Here is an 8,216-nt window from a genome sequence, read left to right as displayed (position 1 = left end):
GGTTTTCTCTCCATAGCATAGGGTAGAACCCTAGATCTACTTTCTTGTTCATTTAGGATCTTGCATACACACAAGATTTTTGCACACACATTTTCAATACATTATCGGTTATTTGTGGAGGTGGAAATCACCAAAACAAGGGGTTTGACTAAGGCAAAACCCTATATAGTCACCTAGACACCATTTTTCAAGTTGCAAGTGCAGGTACAAGAATCCAATGAACACATGAATTTCAAGACCGATAGAAGACACAAAGATAGTCTCACGACCAAAATATGATCTCAGATCTTAGAGACAAGGGGGTGGCACCCTGGGATAGGACCAAGGCATGGTGCCCTGGTCCCTAGGGTTTTTTAGGTGCCAAATCTACATACCAAACCCTTAGGATCTCAGAATCAGAAGTTTAGCTTTCTACTAGTATAGGGACAAGGGCGCCCAATGCCCTAGGATTTGCCAATCCCGTATCAATTTTAGTACCAGGTGTACCTCTAAATCCATTTTCCAACCCTTCTTTTTGTCTTTTAGTTTCCGTTTGCACAAAATACGCATTTTTAGTTTAAGTGTGCTTTGTTTCTTATCTCCTAGTTTGTCGATTATTGCATTGCATTTTGCATATCTACTCCTCATTTACAACAAAGGAATAAAAACCCTAAGAGATATTTCATGGCTCTCTCTTCCTCATAAGAAGTAGCCAAAGTGAACTATCTCCCTAGGCTCTTTTTTATTCCACTGTGTGTACATGAGAGTGGAATTAGGTCCTAGCTACTTGGTTCCATTTTTATGCACCACACTACCATGGACTTTAAAACACCTAAGAGTGTGATATAGGTTAGGATTTTCATGAATTTCCAGTTGGTCATTATTACACATTTGTAGAAAGTTTTCCAAGATTATGTATACCATCAATTCCCTTTGATATAAATGGAATAATCTTGAGTAGACTCAATAGTGTGAGAGGGTCAAAGGAACATATCAATAACACCCCAATCCTAAAAAATAATCAAACTAATGGTAGATTTTATGGTTTTTATAGGTGTATCCATAGAGGAACTTGGAGTGGTGATAAATTTCAGGAGGATAAAGTGATCATAAATGGGTCATAAAATATTAATAAATATGAGATAAAATAACATATACATAATTTAGAGATACAACCAATGAGTGAATCTTTAGTTAGGCAAATGCATTTCATCTTGGGACATTGATTTGACCTTCACATGAAATAGTACCATCTTTACTAGATCTGAACATAGCCAAATCTAAATATCCAACATCAATCTTGGATGGGGTTATTATGGGGGTATGAATTTAATGTGCATTATATCAAAGGAAAGAAAATTTTGGTTATATATACCTTGAGTAGGAGGTGACATGAGATCATAGCTATGACCTAAATAGTATAGAGTTAGAAGGTTGTATTCTCTTATAGTTAGAAGAGGATAAGTGGCCATGTAGTTAGGTTTAACACAACTTGCAGCTATATTGATCTCTTAAGGAAATTTTTTAATGAAATTGTTAGAAGCAAATGGGTTTTTGCTTCATGAAGGTTGAAATTGGGTCTTGATGGTAGTGTTGAGAAGCATAAAGCATAGTTGGTCATGTAAGGGGTATTCTCAGGTAGAGGGAATTGATTATGGCAAAATATTATCTCATGTATCCAAGCTGACATCCATTTGATTCTTGCTATCTCTTGCTGCAACTTGTGAATTGGAGACCGAGCATATGGATGTGAAGACAACATTCCTTCATAGTGACTTGGAGGAAGAAATTTATATGTTACAACCAGAGGATTTTGTGGCTAAAGGTAAATAGAATATGGTTTGTAAGTTGAATAAATATCTATATGGTCTACAGTAGCCTCCTAGAATGTGGTACTTAAAGTATGATAAATATGTATTCAGTTTGGGGTTTTAGAGGTCTATATCTAACTATTGTGTTTATTTCAGATCTAATAATGGTTGCATTGTCATTGTTGTTTTACACATAGATTATATGTTGTTTATTAGGAATGATAAAAGTATGATTTCTAACTTGAAATCTTAGTTATCAGCACTATTTGAAATGAAATATCTAGGTGCACCTAGGTATATTTAGGAATGGACATTGGAAGATATAGATCCAACAAAAATCTTTGGTAGATTCAAAGTACATGTGAACTATGTGTTGGAGGGATTCAACATGTAAACTTATAGATCCTTCGTAGTTCATGTTTTACAAGGAATAAAATTATCAGTTGAGGATTGTCCAAAATATCCTACTGAGATTGATTAAATGACTAGAGCTCCTTATGTGAGTGTTGTAGGCTATTTAATGTATGCTATGGTGTTAATGTATGCTATGGTGTTACAAGGCTAGAGATTTCCCAAGTAGTGGGAATCCTTAGTTGATTTATGGCTAATATTGGATGAGTGTATTAGGATACAACAAAGAGAGTGTTCAAATATTTGTAGGGTACATCTAAGTATTGATTATGTTTTCATGGTTATCATACTATATCTTGACATTCAATTTGCATTCATAGATATGTGGATTTAGATTGGGAAAGTGACATATATAACAAGATCAACCAATGGATATGTTTTCACAATGTTTGGTGGTTCTATCAATTGGATGAGTAAGTGACAAGATATAATTTCTTTGTCTACTATAGAAGTAAAGTACATAGCAACTACTCATGCTTGTAAGGGAGCCATTTGGATTAAATATTTATGTTTAAACATTGGTTTTGATGTGGGAAAATTACTATCAGCTGTGATATACAGTGCCATTTTCTTAGAAAAGAATCTTATCTTCCATGTAAGAACAAAGCATATTGTTGTAAAATTTCATTTTATTCATGATATGTAGAAGATACAAAGGTGAAGTTGGCAAAGGTTGATGCTTTTGTGAATGTTGTAGATGCACTGATGAAGATAATGAACACAGAGAAGTTTAGATGGTGTTATGATTCTATGGGCCTTGGGGCCATACGTAGTTGATGCAATTGACTCTTGTTAGGTTTTCAACAAGTGGGAGAATGTTGGGATTAAGGTGTCTCAACCTTAGATCCTCAATATTGATAAATTATTGACTATTTTATTATTCATTTCCTAAGTGTTAACTTACTACATTGTCATATCATTTTTTGGGACTTGTTTGTGAGTTGGATTCTTACATGTGTGGTGAGGAGCATGAAATTATGCCACTTGTCACCTAAGTGTTCATTTTGGGTAAAGGGATTTGTAAAATTCCTAGGAGGTGCACTTTAGTGACATATGTCCTATTATGTTAACTTATGGCAAGATGGAAAATGTTTTTATGTTAGGACTATGATAGCTCTATTGAGAGCAACTAAGAGTCTGGAGGATTTGGTAATTAACAATTAGCATTAGTTACTCTTGTGGGATTCCATGCATTTCAAGGTGACTCATTCTTGATATTGAAGGTACATCTCGGTGCCTACATGATGAGTGGACATAGAAGGTGGTATTTTCAACTCATGCATGTTTAGTGTTTTTCAGTTTTCACATGATATGATAAGGATCATTCCTTTCATATCATATGGAATCATTATTTGTATAGAAATTGGTGTTTGATGCCTTGAATATAGTTGCATGCTGATAGGTTGCATAACATGTCATTTTGGACTTATGCATGTTTTGTGTTTTAGCTTGCATGCATGCACTGAATGTAGAGATGACACATGGAAAAATTGGGCACCCATCTTAGAGTTGTATAAATACTTGTTGTGTCATAATATTTTATATGTGAGATTGAAGATTTTATAAGACGTTATGTTGTCAAAATTACTCCAGATTTGTATTGCGCTGTGATAACTCATGTAAGAGCATAAACTATGATATTGTTGTTGATATTACAATTGATTTGTTCTTTTTAGCATGGGTTTTTTCTCATATGGGTTTTCTCACATAAATCTGTGTATATTATGGTATTCACTATTTTATCTATTTTAAAATATGCATCTTTGAAATTTACTATAATAGTTTAAGGATTTGAAGAAAAATTTCCAACCTTCCCCTACTTAGATTATTGTTTGGAAGCTACTTCTACTACCTAGCTTCCTTTAAATAATGACATTTAGTGCTTGGTACCAACTAAGAAAAGTATATGAAAGAAAAAAATTTAGTTTTATCAAAAGGATATGATTTTATGCATTCGACAATCTGTAGTGAATTGATTCCAAGATCTGTAGTGAGTAGGAACTGTCGATAAGTACATGAAAGTGACACCCTACTATATATAGGGGCCTCCTTCAGTATTTTAGGAGACCTATGGATTTCTAAGATTATCTAGTGTCGAGGGGTGTGTAGATGGATCACTATATTCATAATGAGGCTTAACCCACATCTATATATATGCCTAGTATTTTAAGGGTGGCCAATCTCACCCTACTATTCTAAAGGTGAAAGGTCGATCAATGAACTAGGTGGGACCTTACAATAGTAGGCATAACAACTATTGAGTGTCTAAGTGATGTTGAAGCATTGTCGCTATAGGATTTTAAATGCCTTATGAGTAAACGAACCTCTAGTGTGCGACTTTTCCCCTCCTTTGACCACCACTTTCAGAACAAGGATTAATAAGGGCTAAATAAAATGTGCACTAAAAAATTATAGATTTAAAAGCCCTAATGTAATTAAAAACTCTAGAAAGAAGATTGGGTCATGTAGGATTAGATGGGTTACCTAAATGCGAAGGAATATAAAGCTTCCTTAGGGGTGATCTAATATACTCCAATAGAATATATAAACATGAGCACAAATTAATATAGATTTGATAAGTGCTAGTGAATTAGCTAATTTACTTTTAAATTAACACAAATGCCCCAAAAATAAAGGTACCTGGTTCATTGAAAAAATAACATATGCCTTTGATGAAGATTTTGGATCTTGATTGTTTCAACATAGACAATGTGATCTCTCTAGGAGTGAATTGCCTTAGATCATGCATTAAATTGTATTATATTTGAGATCAAGTCTTAAGTCTAGTATAGGTCAATTTTTTGATCATTGGTGAAAATCCTCTACATTTGGATTGAACCCTAAGAAATGTTTAATTCTACTTTATTGTTTGCATATTTGACCTTTTCTTTTCATATCTTTTTTCTTATATAGCCAAGTTACAATGTTTATAAATAAATACCTATAAAGGTGGTTATTGTATCACAAGGAGATGTTTTCCTAGCTTAACCCTAAAAATATGTGTTAAAGATAGAAGACAATAATCAAGGGATATAGAATGATGTATGAATACTTTATACTCCTTTATTTGTCCAAAATCTAAATATTTCGGTATCTATTGCTCTTTTAGTGCTCTAGAATGTGACAAGATTTAATAATTTCAGAGGATACTTAAATGTGAAATGAATGCTAATGGATGTCATCCTTACTAGCACATAACATCAAATTTCATAAATTGTATGCTTATTTAGCCCAAGGGATAAAAAATAAAGGGGCCTAATTGACCAAATTTTGTATTTAAATTTTATAAAGGCAAGGGTCAAGTTCATGAGTATGGGATCTACCCTTATAAAGGAGAGTAAATGACCAAATTTTAAAGTTGAATTTTAAAAAGGCAAGGGTCAAGTTCATGACCATGTGGTCAACCATAATAAAGAGGACTTGTTGGTTAATTTTTTAATTTAAATTTAAAAAGGCAAGACTCAACTTCACAACCATGGGATCAATCCTGTGACTATGAAAATTATATTTGATGAGAAAATAACTAGATATTGAAGTGTATGATGAATATATTTACTAATCATGTGACTAACAGGTACAAAAACTATCTACTGAGAGGGACAAGAGGGTGTCCCTGTTCCTGATGTGGCACGCTCTCGAAGGGTCTTCAGATCTCTTTCAGTAGTGAGTTGTTTTCCCTAAGTTCCTTTAAGAAGCCTGAGGGTATCCATTTGGTCCTTCTCAGAGGTAGCCAGCTCCTATTCCTTTCCCATCTATGTGGTTCTTTCTTGTTCCACTGCTTGTTCTAGAGCATTGATTCTTTCCTTTAGCTCACTCTCTCACTATAGGGATAAGGTGTGTTCTCCTTCCATTATGCTCACTTTCTCGGTCATCCCTTGGAGTTGTAAGAACATAGTGCAGAAGGTTCATTTGATGGTAGTGAGGGTCCCCATCACTTCCTGATCTCCTGTATGCCCTCTAAGAATCTGAGGTACCCCCCAATTTGCTACCATCTCCATAGTCTCCTTGTCCGGCCAACCTTGGTTTCTCATTTTCTTTGAGAACTCCCTCTCATAGCCCTCTGTCATAAATGACATTATTGCTTCTGCTTCTTTCACTATAGCACTCACATCGAATCCTCAAGAATGATCTATCATCCTTTGTGTAGTTGTCCTCATTACTTCCAACTCTGAAAAAAAATGTTGCACAGCGGCTTCAAACCCTCTGACACCCTTTGCTGGTGAAGATGTGCTCTGCCCTATTCCAGTTTCTCCAATCCTCGGGGTCTCCTCCCATTGGCCAAACCCCAATGATGGTGATGGTGGTGGAACCTCTATATCCATCTGGAACCTAGCCAATAGGTTGTCAACTTCATCCTCCATATCTTTTCCCTCTTCTAGACATGAATCTCCTAGATGGGTTTGATGTGTTCCTGCTTGAGCCTCCATATCACTTCCTTGATGTGTTTCTTCTATGTCCCCTCCACCCTTGATTGGGTTGCTAATTGGTTTAGTTAGTGGTGCAACCACCAATGCTATAGCTCTGGCTACTTCCATGCCCCTTGGTGTGTTTATATGGAAGGTGTGGGCCCCTGCATTATGTCATTGTATACCCATTAGTCTGGAGTGGAATTTTGACACCAAATGTGTCATGGACGGGATTTGTGGTGGCCTAAAAAGTACTCTTTTCTTTGCTCCCCACCCAGATGCCACTGATGTGCCTACTGCCTCTTGTAGCCTTGCTCCTTCCTCTATCTATGCCATGCCTGTGACCTCTACATTCCTAGCCTGTTCACCCCCTTCTCTCTCTTCTCTCTCCAAGATGGTGTGATTTTGCTCAAATCAAAACTCCCCTTCATCCTCATCTGATGAAGATGAGGACCCTATAAGTGTCTCCTCTTCGCCTATTTCTCCCTCTTCCTGGGAGTTGTCCTCTTCTTCCCATTCAACCTCCATGCATGGGTCTTGTCTTGTCCTCTTCCTAAGAGCTTCTGTGTGTACTACTGAAAAAGTGTCAAGGTGTAGCCAGTAGTGCATGGCTAGTTTGTAAGGTTCCACCCTACTTGCAGCCAAGAAGTTCCCTTTATGCTCTAGAGCCACCTGAGTCCTCAATGCTTCTAGGAAGACTGCGATGACATGGTGCAGCATATACAAGGTTTTGTGTTTGAGGAGCATAAATTCCTTTATCTAGTTGGACAACACTCAACCCCAATTGTATACCTTCCCATTGTTAAGTCCATACATGAGTCGCAACCTCTAGATTGCAATGTTCGAGGCCTTGCTTGCTGCTGTCAATTTACTTTTCAGGATGTCCATCATGCATCTCCATTTGGGTGATGTGATATATGATTTTTTTAGTCCTCTTCTATTGGTTTTTTGCCAAATACTATCCCATTTCTCCTCATTCAAGGTATCCCCACAAATTTCTTCCAGGAGCCTCTTTTTTTCATTATTTAACATCCTAGAAGATGGGTTTTTTGCGGAATCTCCCTTGCTGGGAATTCCAAAAACTTTAGTAAATGCCTTGGGTTCGTAAGAGATTACCACTTTCTACCCCAAATAGTCTATTGTCGACTTGTGCAAATTTGGCTCGTAGCCGTGGACCACTGCTCGTAATATAGGTTCAAATTATTTTATATTAAAGATTGGCATAAAAATTATCTTGTCTACCTGTGCATTTCTCGATGCTTGTTTGAGCGGGTGATCCTCTGAATTGTTTACCCACCAGGTTCTACATTTGGTACCAGTAACTCCCTCAAATTCCAAGTCCTCCACTATAACCTATTCTAGATTCTTCTTGTTTGTATTTAGGGTAGCCATGGTCACTATACTTGCCTCCTTGTTGGAATTTTGGTTTTTGTAACTGATCTTGTAACTTCCTGTTCTAGGGTTGCCATGACTCCCTCTCACCATACCTTGTCTTGTATGGTGCACGCTGAAAGACCCATCTTTACTAGTGAGTATGCTCTCCTTGATTCATTAGCTTGGTATGCTTCCACCGTGTATGCCTTGGGGAGAGCAACGATGTGCACCAAGC

This window comes from Cryptomeria japonica, chromosome 1 (genome assembly GCF_030272615.1).
Source record: "Cryptomeria japonica chromosome 1, Sugi_1.0, whole genome shotgun sequence".
Taxonomy (NCBI): domain Eukaryota; kingdom Viridiplantae; phylum Streptophyta; class Pinopsida; order Cupressales; family Cupressaceae; genus Cryptomeria; species Cryptomeria japonica.
Note: the sequence above shows the minus strand (reverse complement) of the source record.